We start from the raw sequence: 22,441 nt of genomic DNA on the forward strand, positions 1-22,441 counted from the left end.
TTATGGTGTCGGTGATCATAATATTCTCAGGTTCTCTATAGGTGAACTGATAGGGATTTGCAAGAATGAAGATGTCAGAATATGTTGTTTATAGCTTTTCTCATTCCCTCTAACTGTAGCATAAACCTTCCTCCGTAAACTTATCAGATCACTTAATGGTCATTGGTGTACCATAACCTAAACGAATTGCTGTGAGCAAGGTATGCTGTCACTTGGATAGCAATGAGATCTTTTTATCTACATTCTAATATAGGTGCTAGGGTTGTGTAGAGAGTGGTAGGAAATGAGGATTAAGATTGACAGGTATGCTAGGTTGAAAATTATATTGAAATTTGAATTCTTTTTGAGCTGTGGATTTTTAAATATTATAGACGTCATAGTACTGATTAATAACCCTTTATCAAAATCTGTTTGTTGTTGTGTTGCATTAGTTTGGGAATATTCAGGTTCTGTTAATAGACTAACAGTTGACTTTTCCATTTGCAGAATATATTGAATGACCAGCAGAGGTAGTGTTGCAGAAGATGATTTCTCTGAGTTGCTGAACCCAAAACAAAACAAAAAAAAAAGTTCAGCAGCTTTCGGCTCGATTTACCAGTTTACATGGTGAGTCAAACTCTCAATTAACCATTTTGCTTGTCCTTAAAAGAAGTTCAATGCATCTGATGGCTCTCAGCTCCTTTTAGTGGGGTATTACGCTAGAATATTATTTGTCAAGACTGCAGAGATATGGATGGCGCCATTGGAATCAGGATAGCTTTTCTAAAATGTTGATTGTCTACAAGGCTGACAATCCTACTTTAAATACTTGTTCTAACAATATGTCAACAGAGAAAATTAGTGTCTTTGAGGTTGAAATGAGGTGTCTTATAGTGGGGCAATCGACTTACTCTCGCATGGAGGGAAGCTAATTTAACCTTCCTACCTTCACACTGCATGTGTGACTCTTATACTCAAGAAGGATTTCTCTTTAGGAGACTCTGTGTTCTTGTACCTCCAGACCCCTTTCAAAACAGGAGCCCAATGCTTTCAATATTGCAGAGTCCTTTCCCATTACACCTCCCACTTGGCTTGCAGTCATAATTACAGATCGTTACCTAGTGCGGAATTCCTAATGCCTCATTGTTCTGTGTAATTGTCACCCATGGCAATTGGTCAAATGGTGCCCTGACATCATAATGCTACTGCAGGATGTCATCTGACATGATGGCAAGCAATAGAATACATTTATCATGGTATTGAAATGGGTAGTAGGAAAGACAGGACTCCAGGCTGAAGGCAAAGATTGTGAGATTAAATAAACAAGGAAATTACATCAGATTTATTCATTAGTTTTATGGTGTCGGTGATCATAATATTCTCAGGTTCTCTATAGGTGAACTGATAGGGATTTGCAAGAATGAAGATGTCAGAATATGTTGTTTATAGCTTTTCTCATTCCCACTAACTGTAGCATAAACCTTCCTCCGTAAACTTATCAGATCACTTAATGGTCATTGGTGTACCATAACCTAAACGAATTGCTGTGAGCAAGGTACACTGTCACTTGGATAGCAATGAGATCTTTTTATCTACATTCTAATATAGGTGCTAGGGTTGTGTAGAGAGTGGTAGGAAAGGAGGATTGAGATTGACAGGTATGCTAGGTTGAAAATAATAATGAGATTTGAATTCTTTTTGAGCTGTGGATTTTCAAATATTATAGACGTCATAGTACTGATTAATAACCCTTTATCAAAATCTGTTTGTTGTTTTGTTGCATTAGTTTGGAAATATTCAGGTTCTGTTAATAGACTACCAGTGGACTTTTCCATTTGCAGAATATATTGAATGACCAGCAGAGGCAGTGTTGCAGAAGATGATTTCTCTGAGTTGCTGAACCCAAAACAAAACAAAAAAAAAGTTCAGCAGCTTTCGGCTCGATTTACCAGTTTACATGGTGAGTCAAACTCTCAATTTACCATTTTGCTTGTCCTTAAAAGAAGTTCAAGGCATCTGATGGCTCTCAGCTCCTTTTAGTGGGGTATTACGCAAGAATATTATTTGTCAAGACTGAAGCGATATGGATGGCGCCATGGTCATCAGGATAGCTTTTCAAAGATGTTGATTGTCTACAAGGCTGACAATCCTACTTTAAATACTTGTTCTAACAATATGTCAACAGAGAAAATTAGTGTCTTTGAGGTTGCAATGAGGTGTCTTATATTGGAGCAATTGACTTACTCTCGCATGGTGGGAAGCTAATTTAACCTTCCTACCTTCACACTACATGTGTGACTCTTATACTCAAGAAGGATTTCTCTTTAGGAGACTCTGTGTTCTTGTACCTCCAGACCCCTTTCAAAACAGGAGCCCAATGCTTTCAATATTGCAGAGTCCTTTCCCATTACACCTCCCACTTGGCTTGCAGTCATAATTACAGATCGTTACCTAGTGCGGAATTCCTAATGCCTCATTGTTCTGTGTAATTGTCACCCATGGCAATTGGTCAAATGGTGCCCTGACATCATAATGCTACTGCAGGATGTCATCTGACATGAGGGGAAGCAATAGAATACATTTATCATGGTATTGAAATGGGTAGTAGGAAAGACAGGACTCCAGGCTGAAGGCAAAGATTGTGAGATTAAATAAACAAGGAAATTACATGAGATTTATTCATTAGTTTTATGGTGTCGGTGATCATAATATTCTCAGGTTCTCTATAGGTGAACTGATAGGGATTTGCAAGAATGAAGATGTCAGAATATGTTGTTTATAGCTTTTCTCATTCCCACTAACTGTAGCAGAAACCTTCCTCCGTAAACTTATCAGATCAATTAATGGTCATTGGTGTACCATAACCTAAAAGAATTGCTGTGAGCAGGGTACGCTGTTGCTTTGGTAGCAATGAGATCTTTTTATCTACATTCTAATATAGGTGCTAGGGTTGTGTAGAGAGTGGTAGGAAAGGAGGATTAAGATTGACAGGTATGCTAGGTTGAAAATAATATTGAGATTTGAATTATTTTTGAGCTGTGGATTTTCAAATATTATAGACGTCATAGTACTGATTAATAACCCTTAATCAAAATCTGTTTGTTTTTGTGTTGCATTAGTTTGGGAATATTCAGGTTCTGTTAATAGACTAACAGTGGACTTTTCCATTTGCAGAATATATTGAATGACCAGCAGAGGCAGTGTTGCAGAAGACGATTTCTCTGAGTTGCTGAACCCAAAACAAAACAAAAAAAAAGTTCAGCAGCTTTCAGCTCGATTTACCTGTTTACATGGTGAGTCAAACTCTCAATTTACCATTTTGCTTGTCCTTAAAAGAAGTTCAATGCATCTGATGGCTCTCAGCTCCTGTTAGTGGGGTATTACGCAAGAATATTATTTGTCAAGACTGAAGCGATATGGATGGCGCCATGGTCATCAGGATAGCTTTTCAAAGATGTTGATTGTCTACAAGGCTGACAATCCTACTTTAAATACTTGTTCTAACAATATGTCAACTGAGAAAATTAGTGTCTTTGAGGTTGAAATGAGGTGTCTTATAGTGGGGCAATTGACTTACTCTCGCATGGAGGGAAGCTAATTTAACCTTCCTACCTTCACACTGCATGTGTGACTCTTATACTCAAGAAGGATTTCTCTTTATGAGACTCTGTGTTCTTGTACCTCCAGACCCCTTTCAAAACAGGAGCCCAATGCTTTCAATATTGCAGAGTCCTTTCCCATTACACCTCCCACTTGGCTTGCAGTCATAATTACAGATCGTTACCTAGTGCGGAATTCCTAATGCCTCATTGTTCTGTGTAATTGTCACCCATGGCAATTGGTCAAATGGTGCCCTGACATCATAATGCTACTGCAGGATGTCATCTGACATGATGGCAAGCAATAGAATACATTTATCATGGTATTGAAATGGGTAGTAGGAAAGACAGGACTCCAGGCTGAAGGCAAAGATTGTGAGATTAAATAAACAAGGAAATTACATCAGATTTATTCATTAGTTTTATGGTGTCGGTGATCATAATATTCTCAGGTTCTCTATAGGTGAACTGATAGGGATTTGCAAGAATGAAGATGTCAGAATATGTTGTTTATAGCTTTTCTCATTCCCACTAACTGTAGCATAAACCTTCCTCCGTAAACTTATCAGATCACTTAATGGTCATTGGTGTACCATAACCTAAACGAATTGCTGTGAGCAAGGTACACTGTCACTTGGATAGCAATGAGATCTTTTTATCTACATTCTAATATAGGTGCTAGGGTTGTGTAGAGAGTGGTAGGAAAGGAGGATTGAGATTGACAGGTATGCTAGGTTGAAAATAATAATGAGATTTTAATTCTTTTTGAGCTGTGGATTTTCAAATATTATAGACGTCATAGTACTGAATATTAACCCTTCATCAAAATCTGTTTGTTGTTGTGTTGCATTAGTTTGGGAATATTCAGGTTCTGTTAATAGACTAACAGTGGACTTTTCCATTTGCAGAATATATTGAATGACCAGCAGAGGCAGTGTTGCAGAAGATGATTTCTCTGAGTTGCTGAACCCAAAACAAAACAAAAAAAAAGTTCAGCAGCTTTCGGCTCGATTTACCAGTTTACATGGTGAGTCAAACTCTCAATTTACCATTTTGCTTGTCCTTAAAAGAAGTTCAAGGCATCTGATGGCTCTCAGCTCCTTTTAGTGGGGTATTACGCAAGAATATTATTTGTCAAGACTGAAGCGATATGGATGGCGCCATGGTCATCAGGATAGCTTTTCAAAGATGTTGATTGTCTACAAGGCTGACAATCCTACTTTAAAAACTTGTTCTAACAATATGTCAACAGAGAAAATTTGTGTCTTTGAGGATGAAATGAGGTGTCTTATATTGGAGCAATTGACTTACTCTCGCATGGTGGGAAGCTAATTTAACCTTCCTACCTTCACACTGCATGTGTGACTCTTATACTCAAGAAGGATTTCTCTTTAGGAGACTCTGTGTTCTTGTACCTCCAGACCCCCTTCAAAACAGGAGCCCAATGCTTTCAATATTGCAGAGTCCTTTCCCATTACACCTCCCACTTGGCTTGCAGTCATAATTACAGATCGTTACCTAGTGCGGAATTCCTAATGCCTCATTGTTCTGTGTAATTGTCACCCATGGCAATTGGTCAAATGGTGCCCTGACATCATAATGCTACTGCAGGATGTCATCTGACATGAGGGCAAGCAATAGAATACATTTATCATGGTATTGAAATGGGTAGTAGGAAAGACAGGACTCCAGGCTGAAGGCAAAGATTGTGAGATTAAATAAACAAGGAAATTACATGATATTTATTTATTAGTTTTATGGTGTCGGTGATCATAATATTCTCAGGTTCTCTATAGGTGAACTGATAGGGATTTGCAAGAATGAAGATGTCAGAATATGTTGTTTATAGCTTTTCTCATTCCCACTAACTGTAGCATAAACCTTCCTCCGTAAACTTATCAGATCACTTAATGGTCATTGGTGTACCATAACCTAAACGAATTGCTGTGAGCAAGGTACGCTGTCACTTGGATAGCAATGAGATCTTTTTATATACATTCTAATATAGGTGCTAGGGTTTTGTAGAGAGTGGTAGGAAAGGAGGATTGAGATTGATAGGTATGCTAGGTTGAAAATAATATTGAGATTTGAATTCTTTTTGAGCTGTGGATTTTCAAATATTATAGACGTCATAGTACTGATTAATAACCCTTTATCAAAATCTGTTTGTTGTTGTGTTGCATTAGTTTGGGAATATTCAGGTTCTGTTAATAGACTAACAGTGGACTTTTCCATTTGCAGAATATATTGAATGACCAGCAGAGGCAGTGTTGCAGAATATGATTTCTCTGAGTTGCTGAACCCAAAACAAAACAAAAAAAAAGTTCAGCAGCTTTCGGCTCGATTTACCAGTTTACATGGTGAGTCAAACTCTCAATTTACCATTTTGCTTGTCCTTAAAAGAAGTTCAACGCATCTGATGGCGCTCAGCTCCTTTTAGTGGGGTATTACGCAAGAATATTATTTGTCAAGACTGAAGCGATATGGATGGCGCCATGGTCATCAGGATAGCTTTTCAAAGATGTTGATTGTCTACAAGGCTGACAATCCTACTTTAAATACTTGTTCTAACAATATGTCAACTGAGAAAATTAGTGTCTTTGAGGTTGAAATGAGGTGTCTTATATTGGAGCAATTGACTTACTCTCGCATGGAGGGAAGCTAATTTAACCTTCCTACCTTCACACTGCATGTGTGACTCTTATATTCAAGAAGGATTTCTCTTTAGGAGACTCTGTGTTCTTGTACCTCCAGACCCCTTTCAAAACAGGAGCCCAATGCTTTCAATATTGCAGAGTCCTTTCCTATGACACCTCCCACTTGGCTTGCAGTCATAATTACAGATCGTTACCTAGTGCGGAATTCCTAATGCCTCATTGTTCTGTGTAATTGTCACCCATGGCAATTGGTCAAATGGTGCCCTGACATCATAATGCTACTGCAGGATGTCATCTGACATGATGGCAAGCAATAGAATACATTTATCATGGTATTGAAATGGGTAGTAGGAAAGACAGGACTCCAGGCTGAAGGCAAAGATTGTGAGATTAAATAAACAAGGAAATTACATCAGATTTATTCATTAGTTTTATGGTGTCGGTGATCATAATATTCTCAGGTTCTCTATAGGTGAACTGATGGGGATTTGCAAGAATGAAGATGTCAGAATATGTTGTTTATAGCTTTTCTCATTCCCACTAACTGTAGCATAAACCTTCCTCCGTAAACTTATCTGATCACTTAATGGTCATTGGTGTACCATAACCTAAAAGAATTGCTGTGAGCAGGGTAAGCTGTTGCTTTGGTAGCAATGAGATCTTTTTATCTACATTCTAATATAGGTGCTAGGGTTGTGTAGAGAGTGGTAGGAAAGGAGGATTGAGATTGACAGGTATGCTAGGTTGAAAATAATAATGAGATTTTAATTCTTTTTGAGCTGTGGATTTTCAAATATTATAGACGTCATAGTACTGAATAATAACCCTTCATCAAAATCTGTTTGTTGTTGTGTTGCATTAGTTTGGGAATATTCAGGTTCTGTTAATAGACTAACAGTTGACTTTTCCATTTGCAGAATATATTGAATGACCAGCAGAGGCAGTGTTGCAGAAGATGATTTCTCTGAGTTGCTGAACCCAAAACAAAACAAAAAAAAAGTTCAGCAGCTTTCGGCTCGATTTACCAGTTTACATGGTGAGTCAAACTCTCAATTTACCATTTTGCTTGTCCTTAAAAGAAGTTCAAGGCATCTGATGGCTCTCAGCTCCTTTTAGTGGGGTATTACGCAAGAATATTATTTGTCAAGACTGAAGCGATATGGATGGCGCCATGGTCATCAGGATAGCTTTTCAAAGATGTTGATTGTCTACAAGGCTGACAATCCTACTTTAAAAACTTGTTCTAACAATATGTCAACAGAGAAAATTTGTGTCTTTGAGGATGAAATGAGGTGTCTTATATTGGAGCAATTGACTTACTCTCGCATGGTGGGAAGCTAATTTAACCTTCCTACCTTCACACTGCATGTGTGACTCTTATACTCAAGAAGGATTTCTCTTTAGGAGACTCTGTGTTCTTGTACCTCCAGACCCCTTTCAAAACAGGAGCCCAATGCTTTCAATATTGCAGAGTCCTTTCCCATTACACCTCCCACTTGGCTTGCAGTCATAATTACAGATCGTTACCTAGTGCGGAATTCCTAATGCCTCATTGTTCTGTGTAATTGTCACCCATGGCAATTGGTCAAATGGTGCCCTGACATCATAATGCTACTGCAGGATGTCATCTGACATGAGGGCAAGCAATAGAATACATTTATCATGGTATTGAAATGGGTAGTAGGAAAGACAGGACTCCAGGCTGAAGGCAAAGATTGTGAGATTAAATAAACAAGGAAATTACATGATATTTATTTATTAGTTTTATGGTGTCGGTGATCATAATATTCTCAGGTTCTCTATAGGTGAACTGATAGGGATTTGCAAGAATGAAGATGTCAGAATATGTTGTTTATAGCTTTTCTCATTCCCACTAACTGTAGCATAAACCTTCCTCCGTAAACTTATCAGATCACTTAATGGTCATTGGTGTACCGTAACCTAAACGAATTGCTGTGAGCAAGGTACGCTGTCACTTGGATAGCAATGAGATCTTTTTATCTACATTCTAATATAGGTGCTAGGGTTTTGTAGAGAGTGGTAGGAAAGGAGGATTGAGATTGATAGGTATGCTAGGTTGAAAATAATATTGAGATTTGAATTCTTTTTGAGCTGTGGATTTTCAAATATTATAGACGTCATAGTACTGATTAATAACCCTTTATCAAAATCTGTTTGTTGTTGTGTTGCATTAGTTTGGGAATATTCAGGTTCTGTTAATAGACTAACAGTGGACTTTTCCATTTGCAGAATATATTGAATGACCAGCAGAGGCAGTGTTGCAGAATATGATTTCTCTGAGTTGCTGAACCCAAAACAAAACAAAAAAAAAGTTCAGCAGCTTTCGGCTCGATTTACCAGTTTACATGGTGAGTCAAACTCTCAATTTACCATTTTGCTTGTCCTTAAAAGAAGTTCAACGCATCTGATGGCGCTCAGCTCCTTTTAGTGGGGTATTACGCAAGAATATTATTTGTCAAGACTGAAGCGATATGGATGGCGCCATGGTCATCAGGATAGCTTTTCAAAGATGTTGATTGTCTACAAGGCTGACAATCCTACTTTAAATACTTGTTCTAACAATATGTCAACTGAGAAAATTAGTGTCTTTGAGGTTGAAATGAGGTGTCTTATATTGGAGCAATTGACTTACTCTCGCATGGAGGGAAGCTAATTTAACCTTCCTACCTTCACACTGCATGTGTGACTCTTATATTCAAGAAGGATTTCTCTTTAGGAGACTCTGTGTTCTTGTACCTCCAGACCCCTTTCAAAACAGGAGCCCAATGCTTTCAATATTGCAGAGTCCTTTCCTATTACACCTCCCACTTGGCTTGCAGTCATAATTACAGATCGTTACCTAGTGCGGAATTCCTAATGCCTCATTGTTCTGTGTAATTGTCACCCATGGCAATTGGTCAAATGGTGCCCTGACATCATAATGCTACTGCAGGATGTCATCTGACATGATGGCAAGCAATAGAATACATTTATCATGGTATTGAAATGGGTAGTAGGAAAGACAGGACTCCAGGCTGAAGGCAAAGATTGTGAGATTAAATAAACAAGGAAATTACATCAGATTTATTCATTAGTTTTATGGTGTCGGTGATCATAATATTCTCAGGTTCTCTATAGGTGAACTGATGGGGATTTGCAAGAATGAAGATGTCAGAATATGTTGTTTATAGCTTTTCTCATTCCCACTAACTGTAGCATAAACCTTCCTCCGTAAACTTATCTGATCACTTAATGATCATTGGTGTACCATAACCTAAAAGAATTGCTGTGAGCAGGGTACGCTGTTGCTTTGGTAGCAATGAGATCTTTTTATCTACATTCTAATATAGGTGCTAGGGTTGTGTAGAGAGTGGTAGGAAATGAGGATTAAGATTGACAGGTATGCTAGGTTGAAAATTATATTGAAATTTGAATTCTTTTTGAGCTGTGGATTTTTAAATATTATAGACGTCATAGTACTGATTAATAACCCTTTATCAAAATCTGTTTGTTGTTGTGTTGCATTAGTTTGGGAATATTCAGGTTCTGTTAATAGACTAACAGTTGACTTTTCCATTTGCAGAATATATTGAATGACCAGCAGAGGCAGTGTTGCAGAAGATGATTTCTCTGAGTTGCTGAACCCAAAACAAAACAAAAAAAAAAGTTCAGCAGCTTTCGGCTCGATTTACCAGTTTACATGGTGAGTCAAACTCTCAATTAACCATTTTGCTTGTCCTTAAAAGAAGTTCAATGCATCTGATGGCTCTCAGCTCCTTTTAGTGGGGTATTACGCTAGAATATTATTTGTCAAGACTGCAGAGATATGGATGGCGCCATTGGAATCAGGATAGCTTTTCTAAAATGTTGATTGTCTACAAGGCTGACAATCCTACTTTAAATACTTGTTCTAACAATATGTCAACAGAGAAAATTAGTGTCTTTGAGGTTGAAATGAGGTGTCTTATAGTGGGGCAATCGACTTACTCTCGCATGGAGGGAAGCTAATTTAACCTTCCTACCTTCACACTGCATGTGTGACTCTTATACTCAAGAAGGATTTCTCTTTAGGAGACTCTGTGTTCTTGTACCTCCAGACCCCTTTCAAAACAGGAGCCCAATGCTTTCAATATTGCAGAGTCCTTTCCCATTACACCTCCCACTTGGCTTGCAGTCATAATTACAGATCGTTACCTAGTGCGGAATTCCTAATGCCTCATTGTTCTGTGTAATTGTCACCCATGGCAATTGGTCAAATGGTGCCCTGACATCATAATGCTACTGCAGGATGTCATCTGACATGATGGCAAGCAATAGAATACATTTATCATGGTATTGAAATGGGTAGTAGGAAAGACAGGACTCCAGGCTGAAGGCAAAGATTGTGAGATTAAATAAACAAGGAAATTACATCAGATTTATTCATTAGTTTTATGGTGTCGGTGATCATAATATTCTCAGGTTCTCTATAGGTGAACTGATAGGGATTTGCAAGAATGAAGATGTCAGAATATGTTGTTTATAGCTTTTCTCATTCCCACTAACTGTAGCATAAACCTTCCTCCGTAAACTTATCAGATCACTTAATGGTCATTGGTGTACCATAACCTAAACGAATTGCTGTGAGCAAGGTACACTGTCACTTGGATAGCAATGAGATCTTTTTATCTACATTCTAATATAGGTGCTAGGGTTGTGTAGAGAGTGGTAGGAAAGGAGGATTGAGATTGACAGGTATGCTAGGTTGAAAATAATAATGAGATTTGAATTCTTTTTGAGCTGTGGATTTTCAAATATTATAGACGTCATAGTACTGATTAATAACCCTTTATCAAAATCTGTTTGTTGTTGTGTTGCATTAGTTTGGAAATATTCAGGTTCTGTTAATAGACTAACAGTGGACTTTTCCATTTGCAGAATATATTGAATGACCAGCAGAGGCAGTGTTGCAGAAGATGATTTCTCTGAGTTGCTGAACCCAAAACAAAACAAAAAAAAAGTTCAGCAGCTTTCGGCTCGATTTACCAGTTTACATGGTGAGTCAAACTCTCAATTTACCATTTTGCTTGTCCTTAAAAGAAGTTCAAGGCATCTGATGGCTCTCAGCTCCTTTTAGTGGGGTATTATGCAAGAATATTATTTGTCAAGACTGAAGCGATATGGATGGTGCCATGGTCATCAGGATAGCTTTTCAAAGATGTTGATTGTCTACAAGGCTGACAATCCTACTTTAAATACTTGTTCTAACAATATGTCAACAGAGAAAATTAGTGTCTTTGAGGTTGAAATGAGGTGTCTTATATTGGAGCAATTGACTTACTCTCGCATGGTGGGAAGCTAATTTAACCTTCCTACCTTCACACTACATGTGTGACTCTTATACTCAAGAAGGATTTCTCTTTAGGAGACTCTGTGTTCTTGTACCTCCAGACCCCTTTCAAAACAGGAGCCCAATGCTTTCAATATTGCAGAGTCCTTTCCCATTACACCTCCCACTTGGCTTGCAGTCATAATTACAGATCGTTACCTAGTGCGGAATTCCTAATGCCTCATTGTTCTGTGTAATTGTCACCCATGGCAATTGGTCAAATGGTGCCCTGACATCATAATGCTACTGCAGGATGTCATCTGACATGAGGGGAAGCAATAGAATACATTTATCATGGTATTGAAATGGGTAGTAGGAAAGACAGGACTCCAGGCTGAAGGCAAAGATTGTGAGATTAAATAAACAAGGAAATTACATCAGATTTATTCATTAGTTTTATGGTGTCGGTGATCATAATATTCTCAGGTTCTCTATAGGTGAACTGATGGGGATTTGCAAGAATGAAGATGTCAGAATATGTTGTTTATAGCTTTTCTCATTCCCACTAACTGTAGCATAAACCTTCCTCCGTAAACTTATCAGATCACTTAATGGTCATTGGTGTACCATAACCTAAACGAATTGCTGTGAGCAAGGTACACTGTCACTTGGATAGCAATGAGATCTTTTTATCTACATTCTAATATAGGTGCTAGGGTTGTGTAGAGAGTGGTAGGAAAGGAGGATTGAGATTGACAGGTATGCTAGGTTGAAAATAATAATGAGATTTTAATTCTTTTTGAGCTGTGGATTTTCAAATATTATAGACGTCATAGTACTGAATAATAACCCTTCATCAAAATCTGTTTGTTGTTGTGTTGCATTAGTTTGGGAATATTCAGGTTCTGTTAATAGACTAACAGTGGACTTTTCCATTTGCAGAATATATTGAATGACCAGCAGAGGCAGTGTTGCAGAAGATGATTTCTCTGAGTTGCTGAACCCAAAACAAAACAAAAAAAAAGTTCAGCAGCTTTCGGCTCGATTTACCAGTTTACATGGTGAGTCAAACTCTCAATTTACCATTTTGCTTGTCCTTAAAAGAAGTTCAAGGCATCTGATGGCTCTCAGCTCCTTTTAGTGGGGTATTACGCAAGAATATTATTTGTCAAGACTGAAGCGATATGGATGGCGCCATGGTCATCAGGATAGCTTTTCAAAGATGTTGATTGTCTACAAGGCTGACAATCCTACTTTAAAAACTTGTTCTAACAATATGTCAACAGAGAAAATTTGTGTCTTTGAGGATGAAATGAGGTGTCTTATATTGGAGCAATTGACTTACTCTCGCATGGTGGGAAGCTAATTTAACCTTCCTACCTTCACACTGCATGTGTGACTCTTATACTCAAGAAGGATTTCTCTTTAGGAGACTCTGTGTTCTTGTACCTCCAGACCCCCTTCAAAACAGGAGCCCAATGCTTTCAATATTGCAGAGTCCTTTCCCATTACACCTCCCACTTGGCTTGCAGTCATAATTACAGATCGTTACCTAGTGCGGAATTCCTAATGCCTCATTGTTCTGTGTAATTGTCACCCATGGCAATTGGTCAAATGGTGCCCTGACATCATAATGCTACTGCAGGATGTCATCTGACATGAGGGCAAGCAATAGAATACATTTATCATGGTATTGAAATGGGTAGTAGGAAAGACAGGACTCCAGGCTGAAGGCAAAGATTGTGAGATTAAATAAACAAGGAAATTACATGATATTTATTTATTAGTTTTATGGTGTCGGTGATCATAATATTCTCAGGTTCTCTATAGGTGAACTGATAGGGATTTGCAAGAATGAAGATGTCAGAATATGTTGTTTATAGCTTTTCTCATTCCCACTAACTGTAGCATAAACCTTCCTCCGTAAACTTATCAGATCACTTAATGGTCATTGGTGTACCATAACCTAAACGAATTGCTGTGAGCAAGGTACGCTGTCACTTGGATAGCAATGAGATCTTTTTATATACATTCTAATATAGGTGCTAGGGTTTTGTAGAGAGTGGTAGGAAAGGAGGATTGAGATTGATAGGTATGCTAGGTTGAAAATAATATTGAGATTTGAATTCTTTTTGAGCTGTGGATTTTCAAATATTATAGACGTCATAGTACTGATTAATAACCCTTTATCAAAATCTGTTTGTTGTTGTGTTGCATTAGTTTGGGAATATTCAGGTTCTGTTAATAGACTAACAGTGGACTTTTCCATTTGCAGAATATATTGAATGACCAGCAGAGGCAGTGTTGCAGAATATGATTTCTCTGAGTTGCTGAACCCAAAACAAAACAAAAAAAAAGTTCAGCAGCTTTCGGCTCGATTTACCAGTTTACATGGTGAGTCAAACTCTCAATTTACCATTTTGCTTGTCCTTAAAAGAAGTTCAACGCATCTGATGGCGCTCAGCTCCTTTTAGTGGGGTATTACGCAAGAATATTATTTGTCAAGACTGAAGCGATATGGATGGCGCCATGGTCATCAGGATAGCTTTTCAAAGATGTTGATTGTCTACAAGGCTGACAATCCTACTTTAAATACTTGTTCTAACAATATGTCAACTGAGAAAATTAGTGTCTTTGAGGTTGAAATGAGGTGTCTTATATTGGAGCAATTGACTTACTCTCGCATGGAGGGAAGCTAATTTAACCTTCCTACCTTCACACTGCATGTGTGACTCTTATATTCAAGAAGGATTTCTCTTTAGGAGACTCTGTGTTCTTGTACCTCCAGACCCCTTTCAAAACAGGAGCCCAATGCTTTCAATATTGCAGAGTCCTTTCCTATGACACCTCCCACTTGGCTTGCAGTCATAATTACAGATCGTTACCTAGTGCGGAATTCCTAATGCCTCATTGTTCTGTGTAATTGTCACCCATGGCAATTGGTCAAATGGTGCCCTGACATCATAATGCTACTGCAGGATGTCATCTGACATGATGGCAAGCAATAGAATACATTTATCATGGTATTGAAATGGGTAGTAGGAAAGACAGGACTCCAGGCTGAAGGCAAAGATTGTGAGATTAAATAAACAAGGAAATTACATCAGATTTATTCATTAGTTTTATGGTGTCGGTGATCATAATATTCTCAGGTTCTCTATAGGTGAACTGATGGGGATTTGCAAGAATGAAGATGTCAGAATATGTTGTTTATAGCTTTTCTCATTCCCACTAACTGTAGCATAAACCTTCCTCCGTAAACTTATCTGATCACTTAATGGTCATTGGTGTACCATAACCTAAAAGAATTGCTGTGAGCAGGGTAAGCTGTTGCTTTGGTAGCAATGAGATCTTTTTATCTACATTCTAATATAGGTGCTAGGGTTGTGTAGAGAGTGGTAGGAAAGGAGGATTGAGATTGACAGGTATGCTAGGTTGAAAATAATAATGAGATTTTAATTCTTTTTGAGCTGTGGATTTTCAAATATTATAGACGTCATAGTACTGAATAATAACCCTTCATCAAAATCTGTTTGTTGTTGTGTTGCATTAGTTTGGGAATATTCAGGTTCTGTTAATAGACTAACAGTGGACTTTTCCATTTGCAGAATATATTGAATGACCAGCAGAGGCAGTGTTGCAGAAGATGATTTCTCTGAGTTGCTGAACCCAAAACAAAACAAAAAAAAAGTTCAGCAGCTTTCGGCTCGATTTACCAGTTTACATGGTGAGTCAAACTCTCAATTTACCATTTTGCTTGTCCTTAAAAGAAGTTCAAGGCATCTGATGGCTCTCAGCTCCTTTTAGTGGGGTATTATGCAAGAATATTATTTGTCAAGACTGAAGCGATATGGATGGTGCCATGGTCATCAGGATAGCTTTTCAAAGATGTTGATTGTCTACAAGGCTGACAATCCTACTTTAAATACTTGTTCTAACAATATGTCAACAGAGAAAATTAGTGTCTTTGAGGTTGAAATGAGGTGTCTTATATTGGAGCAATTGACTTACTCTCGCATGGTGGGAAGCTAATTTAACCTTCCTACCTTCACACTACATGTGTGACTCTTATACTCAAGAAGGATTTCTCTTTAGGAGACTCTGTGTTCTTGTACCTCCAGACCCCTTTCAAAACAGGAGCCCAATGCTTTCAATATTGCAGAGTCCTTTCCCATTACACCTCCCACTTGGCTTGCAGTCATAATTACAGATCGTTACCTAGTGCGGAATTCCTAATGCCTCATTGTTCTGTGTAATTGTCACCCATGGCAATTGGTCAAATGGTGCCCTGACATCATAATGCTACTGCAGGATGTCATCTGACATGAGGGGAAGCAATAGAATACATTTATCATGGTATTGAAATGGGTAGTAGGAAAGACAGGACTCCAGGCTGAAGGCAAAGATTGTGAGATTAAATAAACAAGGAAATTACATCAGATTTATTCATTAGTTTTATGGTGTCGGTGATCATAATATTCTCAGGTTCTCTATAGGTGAACTGATGGGGATTTGCAAGAATGAAGATGTCAGAATATGTTGTTTATAGCTTTTCTCATTCCCACTAACTGTAGCATAAACCTTCCTCCGTAAACTTATCAGATCACTTAATGGTCATTGGTGTACCATAACCTAAACGAATTGCTGTGAGCAAGGTACACTGTCACTTGGATAGCAATGAGATCTTTTTATCTACATTCTAATATAGGTGCTAGGGTTGTGTAGAGAGTGGTAGGAAAGGAGGATTGAGATTGACAGGTATGCTAGGTTGAAAATAATAATGAGATTTTAATTCTTTTTGAGCTGTGGATTTTCAAATATTATAGACGTCATAGTACTGAATAATAACCCTTCATCAAAATCTGTTTGTTGTTGTGTTGCATTAGTTTGGGAATATTCAGGTTCTGTTAATAGACTAACAGTGGACTTTTCCATTTGCAGAATATATTGAATGACCAGCAGAGGCAGTGTTGCAGAAGATGATTTCTCTGAGTTGCTGAACCCAAAACAAAACAAAAAAAAAGTTCAGCAGCTTTCGGCTCGATTTACCAGTTTACATGGTGAGTCAAACTCTCAATTTACCATTTTGCTTGTCCTTAAAAGAAGTTCAAGGCATCTGATGGCTCTCAGCTCCTTTTAGTGGGGTATTACGCAAGAATATTATTTGTCAAGACTGAAGCGATATGGATGGCGCCATGGTCATCAGGATAGCTTTTCAAAGATGTTGATTGTCTACAAGGCTGACAATCCTACTTTAAAAACTTGTTCTAACAATATGTCAACAGAGAAAATTTGTGTCTTTGAGGATGAAATGAGGTGTCTTATATTGGAGCAATTGACTTACTCTCGCATGGTGGGAAGCTAATTTAACCTTCCTACCTTCACACTGCATGTGTGACTCTTATACTCAAGAAGGATTTCTCTTTAGGAGACTCTGTGTTCTTGTACCTCCAGACCCCCTTCAAAACAGGAGCCCAATGCTTTCAATATTGCAGAGTCCTTTCCCATTACACCTCCCACTTGGCTTGCAGTCATAATTACAGATCGTTACCTAGTGCGGAATTCCTAATGCCTCATTGTTCTGTGTAATTGTCACCCATGGCAATTGGTCAAATGGTGCCCTGACATCATAATGCTACTGCAGGATGTCATCTGACATGAGGGCAAGCAATAGAATACATTTATCATGGTATTGAAATGGGTAGTAGGAAAGACAGGACTCCAGGCTGAAGGCAAAGATTGTGAGATTAAATAAACAAGGAAATTACATGATATTTATTTATTAGTTTTATGGTGTCGGTGATCATAATATTCTCAGGTTCTCTATAGGTGAACTGATAGGGATTTGCAAGAATGAAGATGTCAGAATATGTTGTTTATAGCTTTTCTCATTCCCACTAACTGTAGCATAAACCTTCCTCCGTAAACTTATCAGATCACTTAATGGTCATTGGTGTACCATAACCTAAACGAATTGCTGTGAGCAAGGTACGCTGTCACTTGGATAGCAATGAGATCTTTTTATATACATTCTAATATAGGTGCTAGGGTTTTGTAGAGAGTGGTAGGAAAGGAGGATTGAGATTGATAGGTATGCTAGGTTGAAAATAATATTGAGATTTGAATTCTTTTTGAGCTGTGGATTTTCAAATATTATAGACGTCATAGTACTGATTAATAACCCTTTATCAAAATCTGTTTGTTGTTGTGTTGCATTAGTTTGGGAATATTCAGGTTCTGTTAATAGACTAACAGTGGACTTTTCCATTTGCAGAATATATTGAATGACCAGCAGAGGCAGTGTTGCAGAATATGATTTCTCTGAGTTGCTGAACCCAAAACAAAACAAAAAAAAAGTTCAGCAGCTTTCGGCTCGATTTACCAGTTTACATGGTGAGTCAAACTCTCAATTTACCATTTTGCTTGTCCTTAAAAGAAGTTCAACGCATCTGATGGCGCTCAGCTCCTTTTAGTGGGGTATTACGCAAGAATATTATTTGTCAAGACTGAAGCGATATGGATGGCGCCATGGTCATCAGGATAGCTTTTCAAAGATGTTGATTGTCTACAAGGCTGACAATCCTACTTTAAATACTTGTTCTAACAATATGTCAACTGAGAAAATTAGTGTCTTTGAGGTTGAAATGAGGTGTCTTATATTGGAGCAATTGACTTACTCTCGCATGGAGGGAAGCTAATTTAACCTTCCTACCTTCACACTGCATGTGTGACTCTTATATTCAAGAAGGATTTCTCTTTAGGAGACTCTGTGTTCTTGTACCTCCAGACCCCTTTCAAAACAGGAGCCCAATGCTTTCAATATTGCAGAGTCCTTTCCTATGACACCTCCCACTTGGCTTGCAGTCATAATTACAGATCGTTACCTAGTGCGGAATTCCTAATGCCTCATTGTTCTGTGTAATTGTCACCCATGGCAATTGGTCAAATGGTGCCCTGACATCATAATGCTACTGCAGGATGTCATCTGACATGATGGCAAGCAATAGAATACATTTATCATGGTATTGAAATGGGTAGTAGGAAAGACAGGACTCCAGGCTGAAGGCAAAGATTGTGAGATTAAATAAACAAGGAAATTACATCAGATTTATTCATTAGTTTTATGGTGTCGGTGATCATAATATTCTCAGGTTCTCTATAGGTGAACTGATGGGGATTTGCAAGAATGAAGATGTCAGAATATGTTGTTTATAGCTTTTCTCATTCCCACTAACTGTAGCATAAACCTTCCTCCGTAAACTTATCTGATCACTTAATGGTCATTGGTGTACCATAACCTAAAAGAATTGCTGTGAGCAGGGTAAGCTGTTGCTTTGGTAGCAATGAGATCTTTTTATCTACATTCTAATATAGGTGCTAGGGTTGTGTAGAGAGTGGTAGGAAAGGAGGATTGAGATTGACAGGTATGCTAGGTTGAAAATAATAATGAGATTTTAATTCTTTTTGAGCTGTGGATTTTCAAATATTATAGACGTCATAGTACTGAATAATAACCCTTCATCAAAATCTGTTTGTTGTTGTGTTGCATTAGTTTGGGAATATTCAGGTTCTGTTAATAGACTAACAGTTGACTTTTCCATTTGCAGAATATATTGAATGACCAGCAGAGGCAGTGTTGCAGAAGATGATTTCTCTGAGTTGCTGAACCCAAAACAAAACAAAAAAAAAGTTCAGCAGCTTTCGGCTCGATTTACCAGTTTACATGGTGAGTCAAACTCTCAATTTACCATTTTGCTTGTCCTTAAAAGAAGTTCAAGGCATCTGATGGCTCTCAGCTCCTTTTAGTGGGGTATTACGCAAGAATATTATTTGTCAAGACTGAAGCGATATGGATGGCGCCATGGTCATCAGGATAGCTTTTCAAAGATGTTGATTGTCTACAAGGCTGACAATCCTACTTTAAAAACTTGTTCTAACAATATGTCAACAGAGAAAATTTGTGTCTTTGAGGATGAAATGAGGTGTCTTATATTGGAGCAATTGACTTACTCTCGCATGGTGGGAAGCTAATTTAACCTTCCTACCTTCACACTGCATGTGTGACTCTTATACTCAAGAAGGATTTCTCTTTAGGAGACTCTGTGTTCTTGTACCTCCAGACCCCTTTCAAAACAGGAGCCCAATGCTTTCAATATTGCAGAGTCCTTTCCCATTACACCTCCCACTTGGCTTGCAGTCATAATTACAGATCGTTACCTAGTGCGGAATTCCTAATGCCTCATTGTTCTGTGTAATTGTCACCCATGGCAATTGGTCAAATGGTGCCCTGACATCATAATGCTACTGCAGGATGTCATCTGACATGAGGGCAAGCAATAGAATACATTTATCATGGTATTGAAATGGGTAGTAGGAAAGACAGGACTCCAGGCTGAAGGCAAAGATTGTGAGATTAAATAAACAAGGAAATTACATGATATTTATTTATTAGTTTTATGGTGTCGGTGATCATAATATTCTCAGGTTCTCTATAGGTGAACTGATAGGGATTTGCAAGAATGAAGATGTCAGAATATGTTGTTTATAGCTTTTCTCATTCCCACTAACTGTAGCATAAACCTTCCTCCGTAAACTTATCAGATCACTTAATGGTCATTGGTGTACCATAACCTAAACGAATTGCTGTGAGCAAGGTACGCTGTCACTTGGATAGCAATGAGATCTTTTTATCTACATTCTAATATAGGTGCTAGGGTTTTGTAGAGAGTGGTAGGAAAGGAGGATTGAGATTGATAGGTATGCTAGGTTGAAAATAATATTGAGATTTGAATTCTTTTTGAGCTGTGGATTTTCAAATATTATAGACGTCATAGTACTGATTAATAACCCTTTATCAAAATCTGTTTGTTGTTGTGTTGCATTAGTTTGGGAATATTCAGGTTCTGTTAATAGACTAACAGTTGACTTTTCCATTTGCAGAATATATTGAATGACCAGCAGAGGCAGTGTTGCAGAAGATGATTTCTCTGAGTTGCTGAACCCAAAACAAAACAAAAAAAAAGTTCAGCAGCTTTCGGCTCGATTTACCAGTTTACATGGTGAGTCAAACTCTCAATTTACCATTTTGCTTGTCCTTAAAAGAAGTTCAACGCATCTGATGGCGCTCAGCTCCTTTTAGTGGGGTATTACGCAAGAATATTATTTGTCAAGACTGAAGCGATATGGATGGCGCCATGGTCATCAGGATAGCTTTTCAAAGATGTTGATTGTCTACAAGGCTGACAATCCTACTTTAAATACTTGTTCTAACAATATGTCAACTGAGAAAATTAGTGTCTTTGAGGTTGAAATTAGGTGTCTTATATTGGAGCAATTGACTTACTCTCGCATGGAGGGAAGCTAATTTAACCTTCCTACCTTCACACTGCATGTGTGACTCTTATATTCAAGAAGGATTTCTCTTTAGGAGACTCTGTGTTCTTGTACCTCCAGACCCCTTTCAAAACAGGAGCCCAATGCTTTCAATATTGCAGAGTCCTTTCCTATGACACCTCCCACTTGGCTTGCAGTCATAATTACAGATCGTTACCTAGTGCGGAATTCCTAATGCCTCATTGTTCTGTGTAATTGTCACCCATGGCAATTGGTCAAATGGTGCCCTGACATCATAATGCTACTGCAGGATGTCATCTGACATGATGGCAAGCAATAGAATACATTTATCATGGTATTGAAATGGGTAGTAGGAAAGACAGGACTCCAGGCTGAAGGCAAAGATTGTGAGATTAAATAAACAAGGAAATTACATCAGATTTATTCATTAGTTTTATGGTGTCGGTGATCATAATATTCTCAGGTTCTCTATAGGTGAACTGATGGGGATTTGCAAGAATGAAGATGTCAGAATATGTTGTTTATAGCTTTTCTCATTCCCACTAACTGTAGCATAAACCTTCCTCCGTAAACTTATCTGATCACTTAATGGTCATTGGTGTACCATAACCTAAAAGAATTGCTGTGAGCAGGGTACGCTGTTGCTTTGGTAGCAATGAGATCTTTTTATCTACATTCTAATATAGGTGCTAGGGTTGTGTAGAGAGTGGTAGGAAATGAGGATTAAGATTGACAGGTATGCTAGGTTGAAAATTATATTGAAATTTGAATTCTTTTTGAGCTGTGGATTTTTAAATATTATAGACGTCATAGTACTGATTAATAACCCTTTATCAAAATCTGTTTGTTGTTGTGTTGCATTAGTTTGGGAATATTCAGGTTCTGTTAATAGACTAACAGTTGACTTTTCCATTTGCAGAATATATTGAATGACCAGCAGAGGCAGTGTTGCAGAAGATGATTTCTCTGAGTTGCTGAACCCAAAACAAAACAAAAAAAAAAGTTCAGCAGCTTTCGGCTCGATTTACCAGTTTACATGGTGAGTCAAACTCTCAATTAACCATTTTGCTTGTCCTTAAAAGAAGTTCAATGCATCTGATGGCTCTCAGCTCCTTTTAGTGGGGTATTACGCTAGAATATTATTTGTCAAGACTGCAGAGATATGGATGGCGCCATTGGAATCAGGATAGCTTTTCTAAAATGTTGATTGTCTACAAGGCTGACAATCCTACTTTAAATACTTGTTCTAACAATATGTCAACAGAGAAAATTAGTGTCTTTGAGGTTGAAATGAGGTGTCTTATAGTGGGGCAATCGACTTACTCTCGCATGGAGGGAAGCTAATTTAACCTTCCTACCTTCACACTGCATGTGTGACTCTTATACTCAAGAAGGATTTCTCTTTAGGAGACTCTGTGTTCTTGTACCTCCAGACCCCTTTCAAAACAGGAGCCCAATGCTTTCAATATTGCAGAGTCCTTTCCCATTACACCTCCCACTTGGCTTGCAGTCATAATTACAGATCGTTACCTAGTGCGGAATTC

This window comes from Lissotriton vulgaris, chromosome 11 (genome assembly GCF_964263255.1).
Source record: "Lissotriton vulgaris chromosome 11, aLisVul1.2, whole genome shotgun sequence".
NCBI classification, from domain to species: domain Eukaryota; kingdom Metazoa; phylum Chordata; class Amphibia; order Caudata; family Salamandridae; genus Lissotriton; species Lissotriton vulgaris.